This window comes from Topomyia yanbarensis, chromosome 1 (assembly GCF_030247195.1).
Source record: "Topomyia yanbarensis strain Yona2022 chromosome 1, ASM3024719v1, whole genome shotgun sequence".
Taxonomy (NCBI): Eukaryota; Metazoa; Arthropoda; class Insecta; order Diptera; family Culicidae; genus Topomyia; species Topomyia yanbarensis.
The window spans coordinates 19,986,647-20,014,577 of NC_080670.1; the positions used below are offsets into that span (position 1 = coordinate 19,986,647).

At 39.3% G+C, this 27,931-nt stretch overlaps 2 protein-coding genes and 1 non-coding gene across 3 annotated transcripts in view; 2 read left to right on the forward strand and 1 right to left on the reverse strand.

Annotated features, from left to right (window-relative positions):
• Nucleotides 1-27,931, forward strand: part of LOC131677055 (uncharacterized) — a 104,108-nt gene that overhangs the window by 59,918 nt on the left and 16,259 nt on the right. The gene's annotated exons all lie outside the window — the stretch shown is intronic.
• LOC131677056 (mpv17-like protein) overlaps nucleotides 1-27,931 on the reverse strand; it is a 314,479-nt gene that overhangs the window by 37,153 nt on the left and 249,395 nt on the right. Inside the window, exon 3 of the mRNA XM_058956590.1 lies at nucleotides 9,089-9,147. The gene's annotated coding sequence lies outside the window, so the exon portion shown is untranslated. The remainder of the gene's footprint in view (nucleotides 1-9,088; nucleotides 9,148-27,931) is intronic.
• Trnas-gcu (transfer RNA serine (anticodon GCU)) lies at nucleotides 9,972-10,053 on the forward strand. The gene has a single exon. It is a non-coding gene; the product is annotated as a tRNA-Ser (tRNA).

Consider the following 27,931-nt stretch of genomic DNA (forward strand, 5'->3'; position numbering starts at 1 on the left):
AAATCTCTTCGAATCCTTCTCAAACGAAGGCCATTGACAGTTCTCGTGTTTGATTGGAATGACACTTTTAGATGGTAAACAAAAGATTGAGATGTCGAATATTTATACCAGACATGCAGCGTTTTACGCGGGACTCCCGCATCTCCGTACCTGTCCGGGAAGTTAAGATTGATGGTTTAGTCTCCGAACTGGGTCTGAAGTATGAAGACTTATTGAAGTACAGGGTTGACTGCTTCCAGAACCTCGTGCCCTGCGTGCAAACAGCGTTGGTATAAAATTAAGAGCTCTCATAAGGAACGTATAAAGGGCTCTTTTGCAAAAATACTGAAGACTGTTATTGGTGATTAGTGGGATTGGTTTGTAGTAGGTAAATCTAACCACTAAACCAAAACTTCTTGTATTTCGCAATCCTCATCCATCCGAGGCAACCGTTATAGATACTACCTTAGTAGGGGTTTTGCTCTTGCTCTTTTTATTGTGTTGTGTTTATCGTTTTTTATCAATGCTTTATTTACTGTCCCACCGTCGTGGTATATCTGACCTGCTCAAGTCTGCTGTCAATATTGTCACCTGTTGAGACTCGAACCGATCCGGAGGTGTCGACCGTAATGATTTACATCTCGTTACCTTCGCAGGGTTTCTTATCATTCTTGGCGCTACTCGTTCCTATTTATTTGCTTGCTGGTGCTGAGAGCCTCTCGGCGGCGGTATTTCTTCCGATACCGATACCCATTTAACTGCCAGCCACTCCAAGGGAGAGATCATCGGTGGTGAAATTTTTCCAGGCAACTATATCCCGCTTTTCTCCGACTTTGTGCTTTTCCTGCTTAGCTCCCGTTGCTAGTCCGCTGACTGATCTTTGCTGTGTAACTGGTCAACTCACAACTGTTGCTAATATCGAAACTTGACGAAACGTCAACCGATCCAGAGAAGCCGACCAACTTGACATACATCCCTTTCCAGCCACCCTCGCACGGTTTCTTCAGAAACTTGTTTTTAGAGTGACTGAACGCAATTGACATTTTATGTGTCAAAACGGTATATTTTTTTACTGAACAGGAACTTAATAAATTTTTAAAGGCAATTCAAAATTTTTATGGGAGGATTTGAACCCACAAATTTTGATGACACAGATATTTGCAGATTTTTTATTTTGATTGTAAATATTTGCAGACTTTTGAAGTTCCCTCCCCAAGGTTTAGGGGTTTGACGGTATTGCAAACATCATCAAGCATCAATTGCTTTAAGATGGGTACTGCATTACGCCTCGCTAGTGGTGCATCGAGGAGACCGAGAGGGCTTAAGCGCCTGTTTATGTTATATGTCTTTTCATACTCCGCACCAGCGCATACCAACGCTAAACCACTGGTCTATGGGCGGTGGCGTGGCCGACTGGCGGATCGACGTAGATTGACTTTTGCTGTGTGCCATGTTTGCAAATATTGTTCTATTGGTGGTATTCGTGGACGGGGCTCACGGAGGGAGTCATTGTGTGTCCATTTATCGGTCGACTTCGTCATCGTGCATATACCAATTAAATTAATTTAATAATTAAATTAAATTAATAAAGTAGAATAAGTAGAAACCTATTAGTTGTAGCTTTGTGATAATCGTTGTTTTTCGTACTAGAGTACAACTGTTATGTGCTAGTCGTATGTGTATCTATGTATGTATTCGTCTGAGTATTTGTGATAGTTGGGTCAGGGAATGGATGCAGAACTGACGTATATGATAGAATAGTGGCTAATACTTCTGGTGATCAATCTGAGCGTTTAGTTCTATTCATTGGGGAAAGTCGGGCTGGATAAATTAGGGTAAAATAAATTTACCGACGCACGTGAGTCATCCATTCCCGGCCAGCATAGCATGATGAAAGTCTAACAGCATGCAATTGTCGGTAATGATAAATATACAACATTTGCTGCATTTAGACGAGTTTGATTGCATGTTACATGTGTTTTTATATTCTACTTCATTGGTCTGTTTCTTCTGTGCATCTATTAGTTTGCTTTTCCATTATTTATGTATACCGAAATAGTATTGTTCAATTTATACACTTCTAGTCAAGCTCTTTGCATCTTTTTTTCTTTATTCAGCATGTTATGATTCCTTTTATTAGTATATCTCTGCTATACGCTATCTATACTCATATAGGTACAAACGCTCGTGGCCTTCGCGATAACACAAAACTGGCCACAAACGCGACCATGCAATTTCAATAATCCACATATACTTACGCCCGCGATTTCGCCTACATGAAAACACCTCGGTAATTAAGTAAACGTGGCATCTTTACACTTCCATACGCGGTCTCAAACATTAACCCACCACTCGCGCGATCATGAAACGGTCACGTCCGAAAGTTTTACCAGCCTGGACTAATGCCTTCAGTTGAACCAATCAAAAAGTGACACTCATATTCACTAAACAACACGTTCCATGGTGACATGACCTAGAACTCAAGTGATATGGGGAAACGGACTACTATCTGTATCATACACTAAAAATTAAGCTTCAGATTCACGGTCCGCGCGCGATCAAATAAAAATACACAATCCGTCATTATAAAATCGAAGTTATACACGCGAAGTCACATACACGTGACAAACACGTTAATATACAAATGCTTGAGCCTTCGCTATCATCCCCGGCATCTACATCGGCGATCTAGTAAACATGATCGCATCCCAGTGATAAAGTGAATGTCTCAGCTCCTATAAATTTTCAAACGCGGTCTCAAGCGTGAACCTAAAAACTCCCGCACTCGCACGATCATGAATCGGTCACTTCCGGATGTTTCTATCCTTGATATCAGCAGACTAGGTCCATGCCTTCAATTGGATCAATTAAAAAAGAAAGCTCTCATATCCACTGGACACCACGTTACATGGCGACATGACCGAGGACTCTAGTGATATGGGGTAACTTACTCCCTGTCAGAATGTGAATTGTACACCAAAAAATAACTATCAGAATGAAGGTCCGCGTGACCATCCAAGAACGCACGCGTATATAGAAAATGCCACACGGTTACAAAATCCAGTCTTGTACACGCGAAGTCACATGAACGCGAGCACACGTGACAGACACGTTAACGTACGAACGCTTAAGCCCTTCGCGATTAACAACGCACACCTACGTTCGCGATCGTGCAAACTTACTAACACCCTGGTAATAAGGAGAACGTTTTAGCGCTCGCGAAGTTTCAAACACTGTCTCAAACACGAACCTACAAACGTCCGTTTTCGCGCGCTCATGAATCGGTCACGTCCGGAAACCATTACTCTCTGTCCTTAAAACTTAGGTCCATACATTCAGTAGGACCAAAAAAAAAATAAAGCACATATCCACTAGACAACACGTTTCATGGCGACATCAGCGGGCACTCTAGTGATATAGAAGATCTCACACTATTTTAGCATCTTAGAAGTACACCAAAAAATAAAGTATTAGACTCACGGTCCGTGCGCGATTATCCAAGAACACATGCGAATATGCGAAAGGCATACGGTTATCAAATAGAATTTATACACGCGAAGTTACATACACGTTAGCACACGAGACATACAAACGCACACGCGATCGAAGACGTTAACTACAAATGCTCGAGCTCTTCGCGATGATACACGTGATCGCGAGTCCCTACGCCCGCACATACCTAAACCGTACAATGAATATCACATTCAGAATCACGACCCGCTACAATTGGCCTAATGCAGTGTTTTATTGGGCGACATTGCCTGTCTCGTCTGCAAATTGTAGTATATAATTCTGACGGGGAGCCCTTCCGAGAATCTAGCTCTACAGCTCCAGTAGGACAACTCTCAAAAAAAAAATATTTGCAGACTGTTATACTGGTTTTAAATCACAGCTTTATCCACTATAGAATTTTCAACCGTAAATTCTTTTCCCTTAATTATTTTGGGCAATTCAAGGTATAACTGCATTACTTGGTTTTAATATTGCCAATCATTAATAGGTTATTTCGCCCAAAAAAGGTCCCCCGACATTTTTGGTAATTCCCCAGTCCATTAAAATTTTTCTTGAAAACATTGGAAAAAAAGTATCTGGCATTTCTGAATGTGAGTAACAGTTAATAATTTACTACCCTTGTTACCAGGGCGGGTTACAAGTATGATTTTAACATTACCCTTATCTTTACTTCCAAACAGTCCCCCATTTTTATCAGAACAATAGTTCGAAGAGTACATTATTTTTTTTTTGTTTTTATACGAAATGGTTAAGTGCAAGAACGACCAATGTCATTTGAGTATTTTATGATTATATGATAGCTGCGACTTGTAATCAAAGATATATTTTTATATGGAAAACTGCTCAAAATATTCCAACCAAATAGAAAACGACACGATAATAGAAAACGTACACAGAAAGAACAATTTACGAACATTTTTGTTGTTTTCTTTTTTGAGAAGGCCTGTTCTTGCACGCTGTCCCCCATGTGTCGTCCCAGACGTATGTTATATTATTAATGCAGCTGATGGGGGTGGACCAGTTTGGGACGTGTGTGCCATTCATTGCTTGGCATGCTGGGATCCCTTCCGTAGTATCACTGCCTTTAAATAATTAATGTTGTATGTACAATAGTAGAGGATATGGTCGGCGTTAAGTCAGATCGGACTAAGTGACAAAATATTGATTTCGAGAAACACGAGTTTAAAGTTTCAATCGCAGCATCCTTTACATTATGATTGGAAATTAATTTTTGCCGTAATTCTTGTTTATTGTTACATATTTCAAATCTGGCAAGAGTCGAATGTAGCTGACGAAATTCTTTATCCATTGCTATAATTATCTCATTTTTTGATGTTTTGCGACTTAGTCCGGTCTGACACCGACCATATCTTCTGAGCTTTCGGACTCGTAGTTACAGAGTCGTTAAATGCAACCTTGATTCAAACCAATGCATTGCAATGCTTTTCGGCTCTACACACTCAATTCAATTCGGTAATTTCCGCACAGCTTAACAGTCAGTAAAATTTTTCAACTGATAGCTCAGCAAAGTGGCGTTAATTTACTGATTCTCAGCGATATATTTACCGAGTTTATTCAAAACAAACGTCACTTCTACTGAGATCTCGGTAAAAGCTTTGTTAGCTGAGTGCTCTGCTCGGCTGTGCAAAATTCGGTAAAAGTAGCGAAAAAAGCTGGGATTCGGTAGAACAAGATTAAGTGCGTATGCAAAATAATATTTTTGTGAATTGCCAATCTCTCCATTATGATTGAAAAAAGAGTGTCTTAGAGTAATACGAAAACAAATCATGTGCATTGTATTTATCGTAGATTAGAGATGTATTTTAACACTGCTGTATTTCTCCCTAAGGCAAAATTTAGATGAAACCCCATTTTTCTCCAATAAGCAGAAAATTGGTTAAAAGTACTTAGCGCGTGAAGGGCACAAAACTTACAACTAAATTAGTTATGTAATTTACGTTCCCACTGCGTCTCATCAGAATCCGGCACTAAATTAAAGTCAGGACTAAGCTCGTGTGACGTCCCCTAAGAAAAGCTTCAACTTAATGGAACTTATTTTCTAACGGAGCATCACACTTGACACAGGGTATGCCCAGGATCATTAACTATGTCTCCTTTTTTGCAGCTAATGTCAATCCGGCGCTGGCTTAGTCTTAACACTAACTTAGTAAGATTCTGATGAGACATACAAAAAAGTAAACTGAATTTCTGCAATTTTTTTGTCGGCACCATTTATAATGCAACGTGGCTTATGTCATTTGCATTTATGCATTGGGAAATACAAAACTTGCGGGGTCGGCGTCCAGCGTAGCAAAGGTTGTGTGACTTGTAGCAACTTCACTCCCTTCGCTCCAGTGGGTCACCTCATATACACACTTATCCAAACAAAAGCAGGAATGGTTGGACTGTCAGGTTCTTTTGTGGTTTTTTGGACGTTTTCTCAGTTGTTTATTTTTTCCTACCCTATAACACTCCAGTTTTTTCCGTTCTCGTACAATGTTGTGGTGCGAGGAAAGTGTCTGCAGCTTATAGCCATAAAAGAGGAAAAACTTATTTTAGCCACGGACAACAGATAAATATGACTGTCTTAAACAACCCGAATGCAAAGAGGTAAGCGATATCTAAATGGAAAATTAGAAGAGACCCAGAAGAGTTGAAACATTTTTTAATTGCAGAAATTTAAAAAAAAAACCATTTTTATTTTTCGAGATTGTCGGATAAAGCCAAATTTACACCTTTCTGATCCTATTCAGTGATGGCGTGCACGGACATCAATATTCATTCATATGTTTTATATGCGAGCATTCACACATGTCCGACATGGTGCCGTACCGGACAAGTGTGAAAGTTCACATTTCTCGATAAACATATGATTAGGGCTTATAAGCCAACTGTCAAAATTACCTTTGAGTGAAAATTCTGGACAAACGGTTATTCGCCAATGTCGATAGTAATCAAAAGAGAAAAGTTGTCTCTTTACGTACTATGAACTGTGTTCAGCCAGTAACGGTTCGTCCGAAATTTCCCCTCAAGGAGAATTTTGACAGTTGGGTTTTACGCCGTAATCATATGTTTGTCCAGATTTGAAGTGTGTGAAATAATATTGGTGTCCGTGCAAGCTACTGAACCGATCGAATAGATGTAAATTATGCTTAAAGGTTCCCTTATCAGTGCTGCAAAACCTAGCATCGTGATGGGCCCGCCATCTTGGATGTAGCTGAGTAGGCACCGTGTTTTTCTTTGGAGCCGTTTTTAACATGGAGAACATAGGCTCAGCTATTTTTTCGGTCGCTATCGGCATACGAATAAAAATTCTATCGAGATTTGTTTCTACGATCTTCACTAATGGAATTTTCGATTGATGTGCACCGGTGTAGTGGAGTGCACTGGTTTTGCACTTTCTAGCAGAAGTGTCAATGGAACATATCCAGTTTTCTGCACTTCTGCTAGAAAGTGCAAAAATAGTGCAGTTCCAGTGCACTCCACTACACCGGTGTCAATCAATCGAAAACCCCATGAGGTTTCTCGTTCCTCAGCTGGTATCGTGATGAGATCAGGGATATGAGTTATGTATCAGTGTTGGAAAATTCATTATCAATGAAAGTTCATTCCTGATTCATTCGCGAGACAATAGGTTTGTTCCAGGTTTGTACACGGAAGTTGCTTGGTCCCTTTTTACTCCGGTTTGCTACCAGAAGAAATAAAAAGGAGAAGAGAGTATAGGAACGACTTTCTCCCTGTTTACTCGTAAATGGAGGTGGCACCTTCCGCAACAAAGTTAAAATAGAAAATTCACCCTATTCAAATTCTTCGATACAAGTTAGATTATTCAATTAATCATGGTTCTTCGATAAAGAAAAAGGCGGGCAAAGTATTCTATCGAATGAAATCGGATTTTTTTTTATTTAATTTCATTTCACAATTTTTAAGGAGCTGTCGGTTTAAATTGTAACATAATACGGTTGAAACAATAATCTCCCACAAATTCTAGTAGCTGAAAATTTTATGTGCAAAAACTACATAGTTTATGCTGACTTTCTCAGCATAAGAACGCAGATGTTAAATAAAGACTCTGAATAAATTAAGACCAGCATCACATTCTGACTCTGCGGTTTTTGAGGTTACTGCTAGGACAAAGACAGACTAGCCACAGAAAACAGACGTCTGTCTCGGGTGCTTCAGTTGTGTAAACATCAATGAGCTATTCAACGGTATTTGAGACATCGCCACCAGGTACGCTACAGTGTTTGACTGAATCGACAACTTATCGCATAGATTTAAAAATGGCAGTCATAGTTATACCTCTTGATCGGATGGAAGTCTCGACTCTATGCTCCTACCTTGTGCACCTTGTGAACAAGAAACATGGGAAAGCGATGCAATTCTCTGATTGAGGCACCTCCGGAGCATACATTATCTTTTAATGCATGCTTATCGTCTGGCAGAGTTGATTATTCCATCAATCCCCAATGTGACATTCCACCAGGCAATATGGCTTGAATGCTCACATAGGTATCGAGATTCAACCGTCTCGCCTTTCAACTGAAAGGAAGATGCAGCTCATGCAGGCTGAGCGTGATGTGAGGTCAGATTTGTGGTAAAAGCCTGATTGCATCAGGCTGCGAGCGACCGACAAACCGGATGCATCTGTAATTTGAACACTAGAGTCGTATAATCGTAGCCCTCCTCCTCCGCTATAGCTATTTGACTCCGTCCCGAGTGGGATTAACCTTCGCATGGCTTTCGGTCGATGGAAACAAATGAAGTGCACGAAACTCGATATCGGTACAACTACCGGGTAGGCTGCAGTGTGGCATTCGAGTCGATTTGACAAAAGCACTTTGTGCGAAGGAGTTTTTTGTGTAGTTGGTGATACAAGCTAGGACCGGGATTGAAGATTTTCTTATGCTCGGAAAATATTTTGATCCAGAATATCAACATGTCTCACGATTCTAGCTATACCTCCTGATGTTTACTTCTATATTAGGTTGTATAGGAAGACATATTGATCGTAAAAGGATTATAGAAAACAAAAAATGTGCATACTCAAAAAGGATACACATAACACACGGCTATTTTTATGTGTATTTTAGAAATTATGCGTTTCCCCGCCCCAGCAAACAATTGTCATGGTCGTCCCATTAAACGTCCCATTTATCGCACCGTTAAAATTCACAATTACATAAACCCAAAAATTCACCTTGCCAACCTCCCTCTCTATTCTATTACGTCGTCTAACCCCGACAGCCCGCTTCCATTCCACTTCTACTGCAGATGAAGCCTCGGTATCGCGCTCTCTCTTCCTGGAAAAAAACATCACACATACAAGAACACACGCACATACTTCCTTCCAATGCAATTTAGCTACACAGAAGAAGTCCGGAAGCATTCGCTTTGATGTTGTGTTCTAAAATTAAATCATAATATTTTGATAGCATTAAATCACAGAGAATCCCATCCGTTTCGTTCTTTTGATGAGTTTTTCGAATCAAAACAACACGGCGAGGGGTGACTGAAGCGGTATTAAATAGATTTTTGCCGATGCTTTCGAGCTTTTTTCCCCTCTCAGTACAACTATTGAAAGGTTTCTACTCACCGAAGTTTGCTAGCTCCTATGGGGATTTCGTTTTTTTTTATTTTATTGAGTGGAGCGATCTGAAAAGAGATAAAATTCTCATTAAATCCTCTTCGGGGCTATTTTCAAAATATGTGAAACGGAACTCATTTTCATTTATTGCATCGTTGGAGAGAAGTGCAAGGGGACGCAAGAAGGGTGTAATATTGATTCGTCATATTACCATTCAAACATCACGGATGAAGCCCACTTGTAATTGCGCTTCTAACAGACGGGTATAGGTATAAACTTTACTATTCGCATATTTATCCTGCTGCTGACACAGCCGGAGAATCAATAATGAAAACGAAAACTTGATAACGACGTTAGCTCGAAACGGTTTATTATGTCGCACGGGTACTCAAGGAGACGACGAACTTTTGGCGGTGTTTGCTTTGGCGTCGGTTATGCATGCAACGACTAGGCGACGATTGTGTGGCAAAATATATAGGTACGCATATAGGGTAGACGAGCCCTTATTCATCTCATTAGTCAGGATATCACACTATTTCGTTGATAACTCGACTTAAAGTTAGTGGATTGCGCTTAAATAGGTATCATCATCTTTGCTTCGTTCCTAGGAAGCAGTACAGTTAAAAAAATTTCCTGGGAAATGTAAAATACTCGCGTTTGAGCGAAGCGAAAAGTCGAGCACAACGTACCCTTATTCATCCTACCATTTGAGCTAATGCGTTGAATAGAGATAGCAGATACTGCTCTAACTAATGTGTTCAAATGGGTGAGATGAATAGAGGTGCTAAGATGAATTAGGGAGCAGTTACCCTATATATATATATGTAACAGAAGTAACCGATCACCGCAACAGCTGATGTTGCTCCATTCCGAGCGGGCAGAGTTCGTAAGGGACGAGGTGGCCGAGTGGTTAAGGCGTTGGACTGCTAATCCAATGTGCTCTGCACGCGTGGGTTCGAATCCCATCCTCGTCGTTGGAAGTTTTTTGTTTTAGTTAGGTATTTGAAAATGAATATATAAAATGGTCGTGGTTGACAAACCGCTATGAATGAATAATGCGGGTTACTATATGACCTGTGTTAAGCCAAAGAGGACCAAGCGCCATTTTAAGATACATGCTCTAAAAATGTTATCACATCCAATATAGCACAGCAACACCACATCTATTTAGTTTTGGGTACACACATAGCAAACGAAAGCAAATAAGAGTGTTCCTTAAGGTTCAAGTTACCTTTTTTAAGCATGTGTTAGAATTGAATGCTTGGTAGTGTGGGTAGGAAAATTTGTGTTCAGCTTTGCCACCGGATTATCCATTTAAACCTTTTTAAAACTCTAAAAGAAGAATATCAGTCGATTTATTAGATCATCACGATTCAATTCATGTAAAATACCTGCTGGAAAAACCATCGGCTTAGCTAAACGGTGCTTTTGAAAAAGTGGCTGTGGTTTTTTCATTGCGCAGTTGTGGTGCGTACCCCAGGTCGGTGTGGTAGTGTGATAAAAAATCACAGCCACTTTTTCAAAAGCACCATCCAGCTAAGCCGATGGTTTTTCCAGCAGGTATTTTACATGAATTGAATCGTGATGATCTAATAAATCGACTGATATTCTTCTTTTAGAGTTTTGAAAAGGTTTAAATGGATAATCTGGTGGCAAAGCTGAACACAATTTTTCTTACGCATACTACCAAGCCTTGAGGTAACTTGAGCCTTAACTTGCTATGTTGATGGTAAGTTATCTCAAAATGCATTTTAACATGAAAAATACTAGAAAAAAATTATGGCGCTCAGTTCAGTTTGGGACCGTTCATAAACCACGTAGACCGAAATTTGAGAATTTGTAGACCTTCGTAGACTTACCAACCTCCCCCCACGTCAAAAGTCTACGCAGACTTTTAATTTTTTTTATTCGCAGGAAATGTGAATTTAGCAAGAAGCACATTATAATGTTCAATTAAAAATTGGCGTTCAGATTTATTTCAAGCTTTTTGAATATTAAAGAAAGGTTTTTCACATTGGTTTTTTGTCTATGATTGATCAAATCAACTAATACCGATTCAAGGTGCTTTCCAACGTTTATGTAGCGGAATACTTCTTTTCAAGGTTAGTCACTCAAATATATGTAAAAAGATATATTGCTATAACTAGCTTAAAGTTTGGCCGAAGTGCGACCTACACCAACAATGCAGAATTGCTAAACACTTTTTGAGCCTTAACACTTAGCATTCAAAATTGTTAAATATATAAGAAACAATTACAAATTAATACTGTGTACTATCATCTAGACTAAAATAATAAACCAAACATGCACACAAATTTCACTTTTCGTGAACAAATTTCAATATTTCTAAGATAATAAGATAATCTAAATTGCCTTATTTGATTAAGGGAACGAAGCTAATAAAATCTTCCCAAAAATATTTATATTTCTTATGTAATTAATAGCCGTATCACCTTAGAGTATTATCGCAAAGTATCAAAGTTTAACTCCGAATATTTTCGAAGATAAATATAGTAGAGCCGGTTTGCACGGAGTTGCGTAGGGTCAAGACGTAAAATTTAACTGGTGTTTAAAGATTTTGAAAAAAGTGTAAATGATTGTAAAAGAAACTGATTAACTCGAGTAAACACTTTGTTGTAGAAGTTTAACTACACTACTGCTTTAACCACCGAAATTAATAAATAAAAAATAAAAAATTAATCTACTTATTGTTAAAAATCGGGTTTTTGTTGTTACAATGCTTAACTTTGACCATTTTTTAACTTTAATGGTTCATGCATTTAACCCTCCGGAATTCGCGCTTATGGCCCACTGAACGAGCAGCTGCTGGTGTCCTAAGACGATTTCGCCAGATTTTCAGAGCAGCGTGCACTCAGTGCACTAGCGCGACTGCCGGAAGGTTAATGGTCCATGCATGTCTGCTAACTAGGGGTGTCTCAGATGATTTCACAGTCAAAATCTTTCGTCGAGAGGAATTTTGGGCGATCGTCTTTAGAACTGTCATTTTGTATTATTCCTAGATCAAAACTATATCAAAATATACACAAGAAACAACAACGTGTGAGATTGTCCAAAAAAAATCGTGAGTTCTGGGTTGAGTGGTCGCTTAACGAGTAGTTACCTCAATAGTGTACTAGCTTTGAAGTTTCTGCATAAATACTGAAAAGACCGGTATTTTGAATACAACTCTCTTTAAATCCCATTCATAATTAGTAATACGAGAATAACAAAGAATAAAAATCTACGTAGACTTTTTCTAAGACCCCCCCTCCCCCTCGTAGACAAACGTAGACTTTTGCCAGAAACCCACCCCCCCCCCCCCCGTCCCCCTATGGGTCTACGTGGTTTATGAACGGCCCCTTTGGCTTAACGCAGGCCATATCGTCGCTGTTGTGCTATCTTATGACAAGCGCCATTTAGCACATTTCGAGAAAAACGATTTTTAAAGTTTGAGATTGAATATCTTGTAACTTATAAATGGTAAAACCAATTCAGAGAATACAATTGATGCTTCTATCAATTCTGTATTAATCTTCCAAATATTACGAAGATCGGTAAACTACATTGCGAGTTTTTACTAAAAATGTAAACAAAAGTCGCACTCATACGTGTCATAGGTGTGTATTGATGATAAAATTTGTATGGCGTGTCATAATCGTGCATGGAAAATTTTCCATAGAAAAAAAGCATCAATTATAAACTTTTATTCATATCTATGGTTTAATTTGGTCTATAAACAATCGGTTAGATGCATTTTGAAAGAAAAGAATCAGTGAATCTAGAAAAAATATTAACTTTTGGTTACAGTGTTGCCAAATATGCCATATTTCCAGTTTAAAACTTAAAATGTGTTTTTCTAACAACTCGTGTATTTTTTCTTTTGAAAATTTTTATTCCATTGTGTTCCTCAGACATTTTTACATATAAAAACATCTAAAACTTCAATATAACTTGAGTAAATCCCAAGATAGAGTGATTTGAAGCAAAAAAATCATAATTTCTCATCATGTTTCTCACTATATCTTAGTAACCAAGTAGAATTTAAAAATTCTGAAAATGCCACTTTGTAGAGATTTTTCAGACAAGCAATGTGGCATATCTAACTCAGTTTGCCCCAAAATGGCGTTTGTCATAAGATAGCACAACAGCGACGATATATAATAATTAATATAAGGGAACAGGATCGTTCCGAACTTCACTGTTTGTTCCGCCACCGGTACAGAACGTCAAGTTACATGCGGTTGAATGGAGCCACAAAATCAACGACACGAAACGGTTTGCATGTATGGAACGTGTAAATGGACACACGAGGAGCGCTTTCACTTATCGTAAATTTCACATAAAGTAGACACAAGATTGTATTTTATATTTCAAACTATGTAAAAGTTATCTTACGTCGCAATGATGTTTACGTCAAATGTAATTTTAATTTTTTCCAAGTGTCTAGTTTTTTCAAAGCCCTGCCCAATCAATTTTTTTGTAAATATTGTTTGAATGCTTAGATTTTTTAAACTTTGTTTCCCACGGCTTCCATTGAAATGTACTTGATTTCATTTTGGAAACCGCTTTTCACATATGGTAAAGGTATTTCAATATGCTGTGTCAAAAGTAGTAAGTCCTCATGTCAAAATTTCCGCTAAATAGTGCATTTTATTTATTGATTTTTATTTCATATATTGAAATGAGAAAGTTTATTTATTATTGATTGTTTAAATTAAGATATGGTCGAAAGAGGTGTTAAATAGTATATGGTAAAACAATCACTTAATAGCTACAGGGGTCACGCTGTCACAACTTTTTGATAAAACGCATGGCTTTTTTTTCAAAAGATTTACGATATTAATCCTTGTATATGATATAAAAGGCATGCGGCCGGTGCAATTTTCGACAGCTTTTATCACACAATTCTGGTCGTATTTTGCCAATAACGCGAATAGTATTGGTTTCCAAAGCGATTACGGTGGCAGGCTGCTTGTTGGTATAAACGAACGACTTAGCATACCCAATTGAAAAAGAGTTAGGCGGCCTATTGGTTGCACCGAACCGAGGAATAACACGACCACTGTTTTCATTAATTGGGTCATTAAATGAGAAAAACCTGTTTTAATCCACCTAGCGGTGCAATTGTGCCTTTCTCATTTCTCTAAACTATGGCACGGAGGCTTTTTATGTTCAACATAATCGTGGAAATGTCCATTACATTCTTAGTACACTTTGCACTTATACACAATGGCATGCCAGCCACGAACTTGATGAGCTACGTGTCGACGGTGAAACACTTGAAACAAAAAAATATTATACTCCATTAGCCTAATCAGCATTAGATCAATGTTATCTGCTTGCTAACTCATTTTGTCATGCGGGGGTGGGTATGTGAAGAGGGCGAAAGTCCCATGAACGAACGACTCCCCAGCTTAAATTGGTATACTTTGTGATATAGTGGTGGTTTAAAGATGATGAGGTTGAAAGGGAAGGGTATGAGGGCTGGATGGGGTGGTGGTCTGAGGGGTGATTTAAGGAGATTTTTAAAGGAGGGGCGCGAACAGTAGAGGGGGGGGGGTGTAACCCCTCTCCGTAAACCATCAACTACGCCCCTGTTAAAATCCAGAAACCCTAAACGAGTCGAAAAAAAAATTTGGCCGGGATTAGGTTGACGTTTTTCAGAGTGATTGCATAACCTTTCTATATGAGAAAGGCAAAAATGTGCCAAAATCCAAAAAAGTGAATCGTGGTCAAATTTTTTTTTTCGAGTTTGCATCAAATCTCGACGTTTCCATGCACCTTGAACACATTTAGCATCAAAAATAAAAATTCTATTTTTAATTTTTCCTATAGTTTATATGATAAATTTCTGTGTGGCCGCACTCTGAAACCCGTAATTCCGGAACCAGAATTCCGATCGATCCAAAATTCAATAGCAGCCGATGGGAAGGTTGCACCTTTCATTTGAGACTAAGTTTGGGCAAATCGGTCCAGCCATCTCTGAGAAAAATGAGTGACATTATTTGACACATACGCACATACATACACACATACACATACATACACACACACATACAGACTTTTTCCGATCTCGACGAACTGAGTCGAATGGGATATGACACTCGGCCCTCCGGGCCGGGATTAGGTTGACGTTTTTCAGAGTGATTGCATAACCTTTCTATATGAGAAAGGCAAAAATAGTAGGAATTTGTTCTGGAGCGTGTTTGTGTGCTATTGGTTAGAGATTTTCTGCCCGTTAGATGGCGCTTCGGAACAAATTGTGCTTTCCTCCGATGGGTAGTAGCTAGTCTATCTATCTTTCTTTATATATAAAAGTCAATGTTTGTATGTATATGTATTATAGACTCCCAAACGGCTTAACCGATTGGCGTAAAAATTTGTACATAGTAGGCATTTGTTATGGAGCGTGTTTGTGCGCTATTGGTTGGGGATTATCTGCCCGGCAGATGGCGCTTCGGAACAAATTGTGTTTTCCTCCTATTTCGTTGAAAGTCGCAGCAACGCGCGATGGGTATTAGCTAGTTATGTATATTGGACCTAAACTTTATCAAATGGAACGGAAAACTATATATAGCTTAATGACCCAATTGGTCCCAAACGCCGCTTACGAACAGTCAGTTTTTAGGGTGCATTGGAGCCTCTAGGATCTCCTCCGATTGCTTATCACGTCGAATGAATAGTTTTGTTTGTTTATTGGTGCAATTCGGACTGCTGGCCAATTCGGACCCCCAGCTGTTTCTCAGCTATGGTAATATTATGAAAAGCGTATATATCATTTCCATGGCTGTCATGTAGCTCAGCTCTGTCTCACAAAATATTGCGGTTCTCAGTTTTCGCACAGAGAACAGACATATAAGCTGGAACAAACTTTCCCGAAAAACCTGTGTAAACATTTAAATGAAAATACGTTAAAAATCGCGTGAGTCACCATCGTATCCAAGTTTGCACACAAGTCCCGTATAGCACCCGGTCAGCGTGGCAAGCAGAAAGTTAGCAAACGTCGAGCAAAGCGAAATTGATGCTGGCAGAGTTTCTGCGAGCATTTTGCGCGATTTGTGCGAACATTTTGCGTGATTTGTGCGAGAATTCTGGCAACGAATTCGCTCAAATGCAACAACCGTTTCTGACAGAAGCAATTAAACCAACCGATGCTGTTCACTTTTATCCAGAATCCAGTCAGAAATGTACAGCCAAGATCTCTGCACGCTTCCTGCCACATCTTTGTCAGATGTTTTGCTCGATTCGTGCTAAATTCTACCAGGTAGGAATTACCAGGATCTTTGCACAGTTTACGTCCTAGTTATGCCAAGGCTTTACTCGGTTCCTGTCAAAATTTGCCAGAAAACGCGAGTGAAACCGATTTCGCCCTAGCTCAACTAACCCGGCAGGATACGCGCAGAAATCTGACAGGGCTGCCAAACCAAGACTGACCGAAATCTACCAGAGCGGTCTCTGCCAGAAAATTTGGCGACTGGGCACCCGGTCAGCGTGGCAAGCAGAAAGTTAGCAAACGTCGAGCAAAGCGAAATTGATGCTGGCAGAGTTTCTGCGAGCATTTTGCGCGATTTGTGCGAACATTTTGCGTGATTTGTGCGAGAATTCTGGCAACGAATTCGCTCAAATGCAACAACCGTTTCTGACAGAAGCAATTAAACCAACCGATGCTGTTCACTTTTATCCAGAATCCAGTCAGAAATGTACAGCCAAGATCTCTGCACGCTTCCTGCCACATCTTTGTCAGATGTTTTGCTCGATTCGTGCTAAATTCTACCAGGTAGGAATTACCAGGATCTTTGCACAGTTTACGTCCTAGTTATGCCAAGGCTTTACTCGGTTCCTGTCAAAATTTGCCAGAAAACGCGAGTGAAACCGATTTCGCCCTAGCTCAACTAACCCGGCAGGATACGCGCAGAAATCTGACAGGGCTGCCAAACCAAGACTGACCGAAATCTACCAGAGCGGTCTCTGCCAGAAAATTTGGCGACTGGGCACCCGGTCAGCGTGGCAAGCAGAAAGTTAGCAAAAGTTGAGCAAAGCGAAATTGATGCTGGCAGAGTTTCTGCGAGCATTTTGCGCGATTTGTGCGAGAATTCTGGCAACGAATTCGCTCAAATGCAACAACCGTTTCTGACAGAAGCAATTAAACCAACCGATGCTGCTCACTTTTATCCAGAATCCAGTCAGAAATGTACAGCCAAGATCTCTGCACGCTTCCTGCCACATCTTTGTCAGATGTTTTGCTCGATTCGTGCTAAATTCTACCAGGTAGGAATTGCAAGGATCTTTGCACAGTTTACGTCCGAGTTATGCCAGTGTTTTGCTCGGATCCTGTCAAAATTTGCCAGAAAACGCGAGTGAAACCGATTTCGCCCTAGCTCAACTAACCCGGCAGGATACGCGCAGAAATCTGACAGGGCTGCCAAACCAAGACTGACCGAAATCTAGCAGAGCGGTCTCTGCCAGAAAATTTGGCGACTGGGCAATTGCTGGCCAATCGAAGCGCCGGCCAGTGGCAAGTTTGTCGTTTGAAAGCGACAGTTTTATTTCTTACATAAGTTGAAAACTTTACTTGTATGTCAGTTCTCAGTGATTTTCGTGTGCGTGCGCTAGGAGCGAATGTTGCTTCGGAGCGCATTTTTTATTTAAAAAAATGTGTAAGCCGAAAAACAAGATTTTTGTTGGCAACAAATCAAGTGCATTATCGTGATTTTGGATCTGCCGGATAATATCTTTTATTTATACCATGTTTTGGGCGAAACTATCAACTGTTACTTAGGCCACAAAGAAATCTAATTGCAAGAAATCGAAAAGAAATGGGTGATCCGAATTGGAACAGGGTTGGGGTAATTCGGACTTTTCATGTACTTTTGCGCAGAACCGTTTGGCGTTTACACACAATACGGCAAAAGATCGGAAAATGGGCCTTAGAAAAAAAAATGTGCGCAATTGGTTAGGCTTGTAGGAAAAAAAATATTTATTTGTGATTCGGCTGACACGTTTCAGTTCTATAGCTCATAAACCCTTACTAGGACCGAATTGGCCCAGTTCCCCCTATACATTGTTTGAAAAATTTTTGGTGGCAAGCCATGACAAGTTTGTTCTACCGAGTTTTGATAAGAAAAACTTCTGAAATTTGAAAACGTTCAAGCGTATAGTTTTGCATGATGAAATCACAACGAAACAATGAAAATAAAATCACGGTTATGTGTCAACTGACTTATCAAATAATTCTATTTGAAGAAGTAATACCAAAACATCCTTTATATTATTACTTTTTAAAGCAAGCACTGAACTTTTTCTGTGAATAACTTGTTTGTCCTTAAATACCTTAACTCAAAAGGTATATTTTGTATTGCCTGGTTCATTAGGAAGTTGATAATAGTCTATTTTTTTGGACAAAACCAGCCTAGAGGCTGTGCGGCATCGGACAGATTGAAGTATCTCAGTCAAGAATTGTTCCATTGGGTCCTGCTCCCATGTCGTAAGAGACGACTAAAAAAGGAGACTTCATGTCAAGGCGTTACCAGTGCTATTGAAAGTGACTAAAATGTGCCAATAACGCACGGGGTGTCTTGGGTACAAATCTGCATATACTATTGAGGAAATCGCCCAACCTTTGCAGTGTCTGGCAGAAAGAGGTGTGAGATGTAACTCTCTGCTCTGACAGTTTTGCGCATGAGTTGGTAAACTGGCTCGTCCCGAACGAGTTCGAACCGCTGTTATTTGATCACAAATACTTCATCTTTGAAATCGTTACATATCGTAATTCCCAAATCTTCGAACTGGGACCTGTGCGAAAAGGACTTGGCGACTAGGTTTTACAGGTATTTCTAACGATTGATATTCTAAGTGACTTGGATGCGATCATGGATAAAGCAAACTCAGTCATAGTAGCAGCGCAGAACAGACTTGTTCGCTTCGAGCTATGTGTGCGTCTAGAAAAACCCCTTGATGGAATGCCGTAAATGCTAGATTCCAGAAGTTATGTGGATACTCATTTGACGAAGAACAAATACTCCATTGTCGTTTTGACATACATTTTCCTGACTCTTCTGAGCCATCTCAGACAACTGCAGTAATGCAATTGCACATCCGGATTTATAAATGTTGTTACTGGCATACCACGATGAATCGACCTTGAAAAAGTAGATCTTCGCAAGAAATAGAAAATTGTGCACATTAGAATCTTTGTGTAATAAATATATTCATGAATTTTAGTATATTAAGAATGTTTATTTATAACAAATATCGAAATGACTCACGGCTCAGTTAACCAACCGCGCCGAGTCAAATAAACGAATTACCATTTACTGTCCCAAATTGGTGCCTGTGATCAGATATTCTTGCATCTACGGGTGAGCAACGTAAACTCTTCATTGCTATTAACTTCCTCGCCGATGGTTTTGACAATTGATCTTAGGATATGGATGCTGTTTTGTATTTGTCATTATTACCCGAACACCACAAATTTGGAAACCGTTTTTGTTCACGTATTGGTATGTAGAAGTCTGCTTTGCATTGGTTTGTCGGACACGAGTGGGCAATCGGCTAAGATGGATTCTCTTCCCACGCAAGGGTCTTCTTGGTGTGATGTCTGATTACAGTAGTTGCACGTAGGAATTTCTTTTTCGTGGTTTGTTTAATAATAGTTCCGTGAGTTTTGAGTTGTATTATCAAGTAGGGTAAGATAAGACTTTCGGTCCGCACTTTCACCATTAGAACATTATTAGGAATACCCGCAAAGAAGTTTCTCCAAGTCTCAGTTGTCATGAATTATACTGCTCCGTATTGCGTCTGAACTTTGCACCTTAGCTCAGGAGGGGTACGCGGTGATAGGTCATGTAGCTTTACCTCTATATTGTCATTTTCCATATACAGTAATGTTTCGATTATATCTCTATGCGTTTATATCAATACTCGTTTATATCACCCTCGATTATATCACGGTTTTGTCTCGATTATATCACGCTTTTTGAAAAACAGAAAAAGCACATTTTGATCCAGTTAAGCCACATGTTGTGTCCTGGCACTTTTAATATTTTTTACAGTAAATTTGCTTATTTACATGTAGGGTTATGAGCCTATTAGTGGGTTTCGGACTATTTCGTTAAGGGTTTATGTATGATGAGGTCGGTCAAGAAGTCGAACGTTTTATTCTTTTATCTTAAAGTATAAATTCTTATGAAAGTATCTTAAATTTTTATAGAGGTCTAAGCAGCAAAAGCAAAGTTATAGCACTGTTCATCTTATTCCTTTACGTGGGCGGAGGGCGTGGCGTAATACTTTAAACGTGAATAATCTCGAAACCATGTTTTACGAGAAACGTTGTTGTAATCACTAGGATTGTCGAAATATCTTTCGACCGATTCCAATTATTGTTTTAAATTCTTCGTAACTCATTTGCCGTGTCCTAAAGCGGGTGCCTGGTGTACTGGATAAAAAAATCGACTTCTTTTTTATCAGCTTAAGGTTCAAGTTACCTTTTTTAAGCATGTGTTAGAATTGAACGCTTGGTAGTGTGCGTAGGAAAATTTGTGTTCAGCTTTGCCACCAGATTATCCATTTAAACCTTTTTAAAACTCTAAAAGAAGAATATCAGTCGATTTATTAGATCATCACGATTCAATTGATGTAAAATACCTGCCGGAAAAGCCATCGGCTTAGCTAAATGGTGCTTTTGAAAAAGTGGCTGTGGTTTTTTCATTGCGCAGTTGTGTTGCGTACCCCAGCTCGGTGTGGTAGTGTGATAAAAAATCACAGCCACTTTTTCAAAAGCACCATCCAGCTAAGCCGATGGTTTTTCCAGCAGGTATTTTGCATGAATTGAATCGTGATGATCTAATAAATCGACTGATATTCTTCTTTTAGAGTTTTGAAAAGGTTTAAATAGATAATCTGGTGGCAAAGCTGAACACAATTTTTCTTACGCATACTACCAAGCCTTGAGGTAACTTGAGCCTTAATTGTTCCGAAGGAAAATCTAACACAATAGTGAGACAAACAAAGAAACGCAAAGTATGGTAAAAAAAATTCGGAGGTGATCCGAAATTTTGATTTTAAAATGTTCATTGTACAATGCGTAATTTAATAATAAACTAATTTAATTAAAATCAGTTTTGGTGGTCGAATCTGGTTTGGAATGATTTTGAGTTTAGAATGAATTAAAATAGAAACTATTTGAAATTTTCTAAACCAGTTAAAAAAATTTGGGGGGGGGGTCCGAAGCCCCAGGACCCTTCCCCTGGATCCGCCACTGATGCCGAGATATGCATTTTCTCTTGAATTGATGTGAATACTTTTCTTTTGGAAGGACAACATCAAGAATTGGAGATGTGACTATTTTATGAATGTTGATACAACGAGGAATGAATCGTAGTCTCTTCGAAGATATTTGCCAAAAACTTTAACGAGTTTAACTTTAACGAGATTAGTTTTGGGTAGTTCAACAATTTTAAGAAAATGTACGGGATACATAAAGTGAAGCTGTTTGGGAAAAAAATATCCGCTGATGCCATACCATTTGACCTAATGCGTTGAACAAAGATGGCAGACGCTGCTCTTATCAACGGCTTCAAACAGGTAGTGTGATAATAGAAACATGACAAAAATAGGCTCATTACCCTACTGTGATTAATTCTTTTTGACTAACTTCAACTTTTATGGCTTTTTGCTTATATAAATACATGGGTTAATGCTTAAATGTACTTTTTGTTTTGTTTTGAATATATCACGCTTCAAATATATCACGCTAAAATACAGAACGACCGTGATATAATCGAAACATTACTGTATACGGGAATCTTAAGTTCCAACCACGTTTGGTTCGAATATTTCTGCTTGACCCAACATGTGAACTGATAACAGTACTGCATTGCGCAGGTGATGGTACTCCATCGTATAGGATAGTATCGTATAGTTAACGCCCAAAACGTTGGGTCGGAGCAGCGCTTTACTCACGAGGGCAAGAATAAATTCAATGTTTCCTTTGTTCTCAAGATAATACACACTAGCTGGGGAGGCGGATAGCTTTGACTCGAGCAGAAGCAGAAAGTAGATTGAAGACCAGGTTATGCTATTTTATCTCCGAGGAATATTTATCAAAACGACTTGTATCAATGCCAAATATAGCCCCATTCGGCACCGATTCCCACTGGCCAACCAGTGCAAAAACTGCAATATTTCCCAGAAACTTAAAAATGAAACAATTTGGGTTCAAGTACATTAAGATTTCACTGAAAATGTGTCTTGAAACTGAGTTCGAAATCCGGTTCAATATGACCCGCTAACACCTTATTCGTGACTGTTTTTTGTACAGCCAGGAATGTCCGAAAATTTTGAACTCTGTTCAAAATCGTTGCTCTTCATGAAAGAGGACAAGTCACGAAATTCCAAACTTCAAAGAGCAAAACTTAAAAAGTTATCGCATTTTGAAAGTTCTTTTTGGTTCATATTGACCCCAGTACTTGGGTAAAATTATTTCTGAGCGATATGTTCAAAGTCCTCGGAAATGTATCGTGATATGGTTGAATTATAAACGTTGCAAACCTAACCACTGTTCGTTACACATCATTTTCGATGAACATAAACGTAGTTCTAAGTTAAAATGTAATTTTTGAACACTACTGATATTCTAAAACACTTTTCGTCTGGCAGCTTTTCTGGAATTTTAGCATCAGTTCTACAAATAGATACCAGCTAAAAGACTCGCAAAGTTGCAGCCTCACTGCAAACAGCCCTTTTCAGTTCCACGAAACACAACTGGTCAGTCAGGTCAAAGCAGTCAAAACTAATGCTAATGGTCATTGCATGTACCGTGCAGCTGCTGGAATCTAGCACAACTTATATCACCTCGGACAACGAAAGTTTCATCCTATTCCGAAAACCCCCGAAGGAACCGTACGGGAATGGTATGCAGTAATTAAAATTAAATGCATATCATAATCAAGATATAAATTATTCAACTTTGAAATACCAGTCTGTATCTTCGTGCAAACCAGGCCGAGCAGCATCACCGCGCTGAACCTGCATACCCGGGGACCGAGAGTGAGGGACAATGATGCTTGTTAGGTACGTGACTGGAACGGCACTGCTCGCTCCGGTCTCGATCCGCATTTGCTGTACAGATGCACAGCATCCATACTGGCCAGTGTCTAGCAGAAAGCAACGGAGCTACACTGTCGCCCGGGACTTATTCTTTTCTGGTGAGAATGCAGTGAATAGCTAGCTGCACGCACGTACCGGACCCAGGACCTTTTCGTAAAGTGTAATCAACTGGCAACGGTTTGGGGTTAGATGGAGTTAGTTATTATTTTAGGGTGGTTAACGCGAATGAAATGCAGAACAGCTTCTTTCTTATTCTGTGTTCATTGTAGTTAGTGTTTATGTTGCTATACAAACTCAATCAGCAGCTTTTGTTTCAGTGTAGCGTATAGAAAAGGGGATTTCTTCAACACGGCGAACGACTGCGGGAAACGATACGGAAATAATTTCAATAGAACCACTCCAAGGCAGACTGAGACTTGGCACCGAAGAATACATTCGAATCCACACAAGTTCTTTGGCTTATTCCACTCAATAGCCAAAAAACTAGGTATGAAAAACGAATAAAACTGCTTGAGGGATCCCGTACAACAGTCATACCAAGCAGGATGGTTCGCTCGGGAAAGAGCATTTCACGCTCCACGGATGAATGGTTCAGCAGAATAAAACGGAGCAATAAGCCATACGAGAGCGCATTGATCTTATGTGTTTTCTCATGTGTACTTTGCATAAACCGTAAACCGTGAACCCTGGAGTGAGTTCAATCTCTTCCCGGTTCCGACAAAAAGGAATAAAGTCCTTGTCGGGGAAAATACATTATATTGAAATTTAAGCAAGCATGTACAACATGCACGACCCGATTCAACTTTTCCGCTTTCGAGAAAAGGTCCTGCTCTGATTCAAGGGCTCAGACATACAACTGAATAGCAGCATGTGGCGAATGTACACCATGCTCATGCTCGCTACTGGGCCCGGCGAGTGCAACTTCTTTTGGCTTCTTTCTACAACCCAGCGAGGACCGACGTGATTTAGAGTTTCCTGAATAGCCAATCTGGAGTGAATACTATCTGCTGTTGTGCCCTTTGACTGACACTGGAGGCAAATCCTGCTGGATCCTATCCTGTGTATCGAATTGCATATAAAATGTGGAACAAAAGCGTTTTGAATAAATATGGTATCCATCCTTCAGCGGCGAAACACCCGGAGGCCACATAACACAGTACGTGTATTGATTTGTGGGGTTTTCCGGTCTTGGTGCTATAGTTTGCTGGCATTAAACTTCCGAGATGTGATATTATACTAAAATAATGACAAACCAAGTTGTTGTAGAACTTCTGTTACAAATCTATCCCAATCGCTCTAGTGTAGTGAACATGTTTTAGTGATATACGAGCTATGATTATAATTGCAAAAATAGACGGAAGCGCAATAAAGAGTGTTATGATCACAAATTGGTCATCTTCAATGAAGCATTTTATTCCACCGTCCAATAAAAAAAGCAGCTCATTCCTTATTTTAAAGCTGTATGTGTGTAGCATCATGCATACTGTATGATTTTGACATTTGCTCATCAGTTGTTAAAATGGCATCGAAGCAACGGAGCAATTATCATATTGTTGTCCACAAAACGTAGTTTTTAATGAATGTAATTTGTTCAAATCAGCACAATCGACTGGAACATCGACCGTTGGGTCATACTGCAAGGAGATAATGGGAGTAAAATGAAATGTAAATGCACATACACTTTTAAGTACAGTCAACATTATTTCGACTCCACCTGCACCAATTCAGCTGTTTTGCTTAAGGGACCATTCATAAATTACGTAACGCGAAAATCGCCCAAAATTGACTCCCCCCTCCCCCCATGTAACAAATTGTCACAAAATTCTCTACTCCCCCCCTCCCCTATTACGTAACAAATTCCTCGAAAAAATTTTTTTTGTTCAGTAAAAACATGTTACGTAACGATCTAGCTTACTCCCCCTCCCCCATATGTCACAACATGTCACAACTTCTCGTACCACCTCCCCCCCCTCCCCGCTAAACGCGTTACGTAATTTATGAATGGTCCCTAAGTTACGGTTTCATGTTGAACATTCAAGCTATCAATATTAGTTACAAATATTCTGACACATAGTGACCTCTCGCAAGTGTTCGATTCGCTTTGATTTTCTGCTTGCGTGGCATACATTATTTACCAAAAATGCCTCGCACTCTGCACTGCTAGGAAGATTATTCGGGCAGCATTCAAACCCAACCTGAATACATTGGAGGCCACGCCAAAAACTGTTCATTGGCCTGCATGTAGTACTCAATCAACCGCCATCAACTGCTATGCTGAAGCTGATTGCCCGGCTGTCAAAAATAATGAATTGCAAATCGACAGCTACTGGCTTGCAACAAAAACTGACCCATAGCAAGACCAGCCGGTGTTGTTCGTTTCGATTTTGATTGATACATTTACTTGAACTCGACATCCAATGAACCGGGTATGCTCGCGACCGCCTATCGGTATAAGCAGGAAGGCGAGGTCGGACAGCAGATCATCACCGGATTGCTTCTATAAAACTCGAAATGTGAAAAAAAAAAAAGCCTACATCGGAAGCCCTCTGTTACTGCGAGCTGCACGAGGGAATAACGTCGCACCGTAGCTAATTAACATAAATTTATTAATCATAAATTTATGTTCCTTCCAAATGAGCAACCTGAAAGAGAAGTTTGATCCCACAATAATTTATACGATTCATGTTTCTCCCTTCACGTCGTGAATCACAATCTACCCTGCGCTGGAACTTGTCATGGTGCCTGCATTTCAATACGCGCCTTCATCCGTCGCTCGGGTTGCCCTTAGCTACATCCCACCGCGCGAACATGTTTAATTCATCTCGTCCGTAAACATAAATATTATACGAATAATGATCGATTGTTGAAAATAACAATACAACAGTAATGATAAAGCATACTTTTATGCCTCGAATCGGCGCAAATCCTGTTATTTGTGGGGCAAGCTCAACCTTTCAAAATTTTTAACGTTGTTCATTATCGGAGTCGAGCCTGTGTTATCACTATTCGTGCATCTTATTTTTTTACAAATATTCTCGAACTCGTTGATGAAAAATCGTACGTTGCCTCTCGTCGTATTTTAGCAGCTTCTGGGTGGCATATTAAGGAATCTTCGAACGAATCAATGCTTCTGCTAATTACTAATCTACCAACATTGGAGCCGATCGAGAAATTAAACGGAATTGGTGATTTTGACTTTAGATTTATTTTTTCGGATTGGAGTCTAATGGCGGCGGGTTTGAAAAAGATTGTGTATTCAGTACAGTAATGTTTCGATTATATCACTATGCGTTTATATCAATACTCGTTTATATCACCCTCGATTATATCACGGTTTTGTCTCGATTATATCACGCTTTTTCAAAAACGGACAAGACACACTACGTTTTGATCCAATTAAGCCACATGTTGTGTCCTGGTACTTTCTGGATTTTTTTACAATTGATTTGCTTATTTACATGTAGGGTAATGAGCCTATTATTGGCTTTCGGATTATATATGATGAGGTCGGTCAAAAAATCGATTTTTTATATTCGTTTATCTTAAAGTACAGATTCTTAAGAAAGTATCTGAAAATCGGTATGTTTATAGATGTTTAAGCAGTAGAAGCAAAGTTGTAGCGCAGTTCCTTTACGTGAGCGTGGCGCGAAACTTTAAACGTGAATAATCTCGAAATCATGTTTTACCAAAAACTTTGTTGCAGTGAATAGGATCATAGTTGGAACCTGTGTACATTTTTCGCGACATGTCAAGCCACCCGTACATTCACGCTCTGCTGAAAATGTCGCATGTCTCAAACAGGTTAGCTTCCAAGCCTCGATGGTTGGTCTCGTGACATGTCATGGAATTTAAATGCGTCATCGGTCTTGAGACTGGTCATGAGGATAATTTACCTGTCGCGGGTAAGGCGATACCAGTCACAAAATTTACGAACCTGTACAAAGATGAACATTTTGTTATGGTTTGCTAGTTTGACCTGTATCTTATTCTTGATCGTTTAAGTACCGTGCAGTGGCAGATAAACGGAATGGTAGACGCTATATAAATTCAATTATTTTGAACTTCTTCAACTTTTTGATAATAAATGTAGCGAGTTACGAGGAGTTAAAAATCAATAGTTTTAGACATTTTAAACTCACACTGGGAAGTAAATGCGTCAAAATTTGAAAATTTTCTTCTCTTCACAGATAAATATTGTTTGTTATTGCGAGTTAAGAGGTGTTGAAAATCAATAGTTTTAGACATTTTAAACGCACACTGGGAAGTAAATGCGTCAAAATCGAAAAATTTTCAACTTTTCACAGATAAACATTGTTTGTTATTGCGAGTTAAGAGGTGTTGAAAATCAATAGTTTTAGACATTTTAAACGCACACTGGGAAGTAAATGCGTCAAAATCGAAAAATTTCAACTTTTCAGAGACAAATATTTTTCGTTATTGCGAGTTACTAGGAGTTGAAAATCAATAGTTTTAGACATTTTAAACGCACACTGGGAAGTGAATGCGTCAAAATCGAAAAATTTTCAACTTTTCACAGATAAACATTGTTTGTTATTGCGAGTTAAGAGGTGTTGAAAATCAATAGTTTTAGACATTTTAAACGCACACTGGGAAGTAAATGCGTCAAAATCGAAAAAATTCAAGTTTTCACAGACAAATATTTTTCGTTATTGCGAGTTACTAGGAGTTGAAAATCGATAGTTTTAGACATTTTAAACGCACACTGGGAAGTAAATGCGTCAAAAT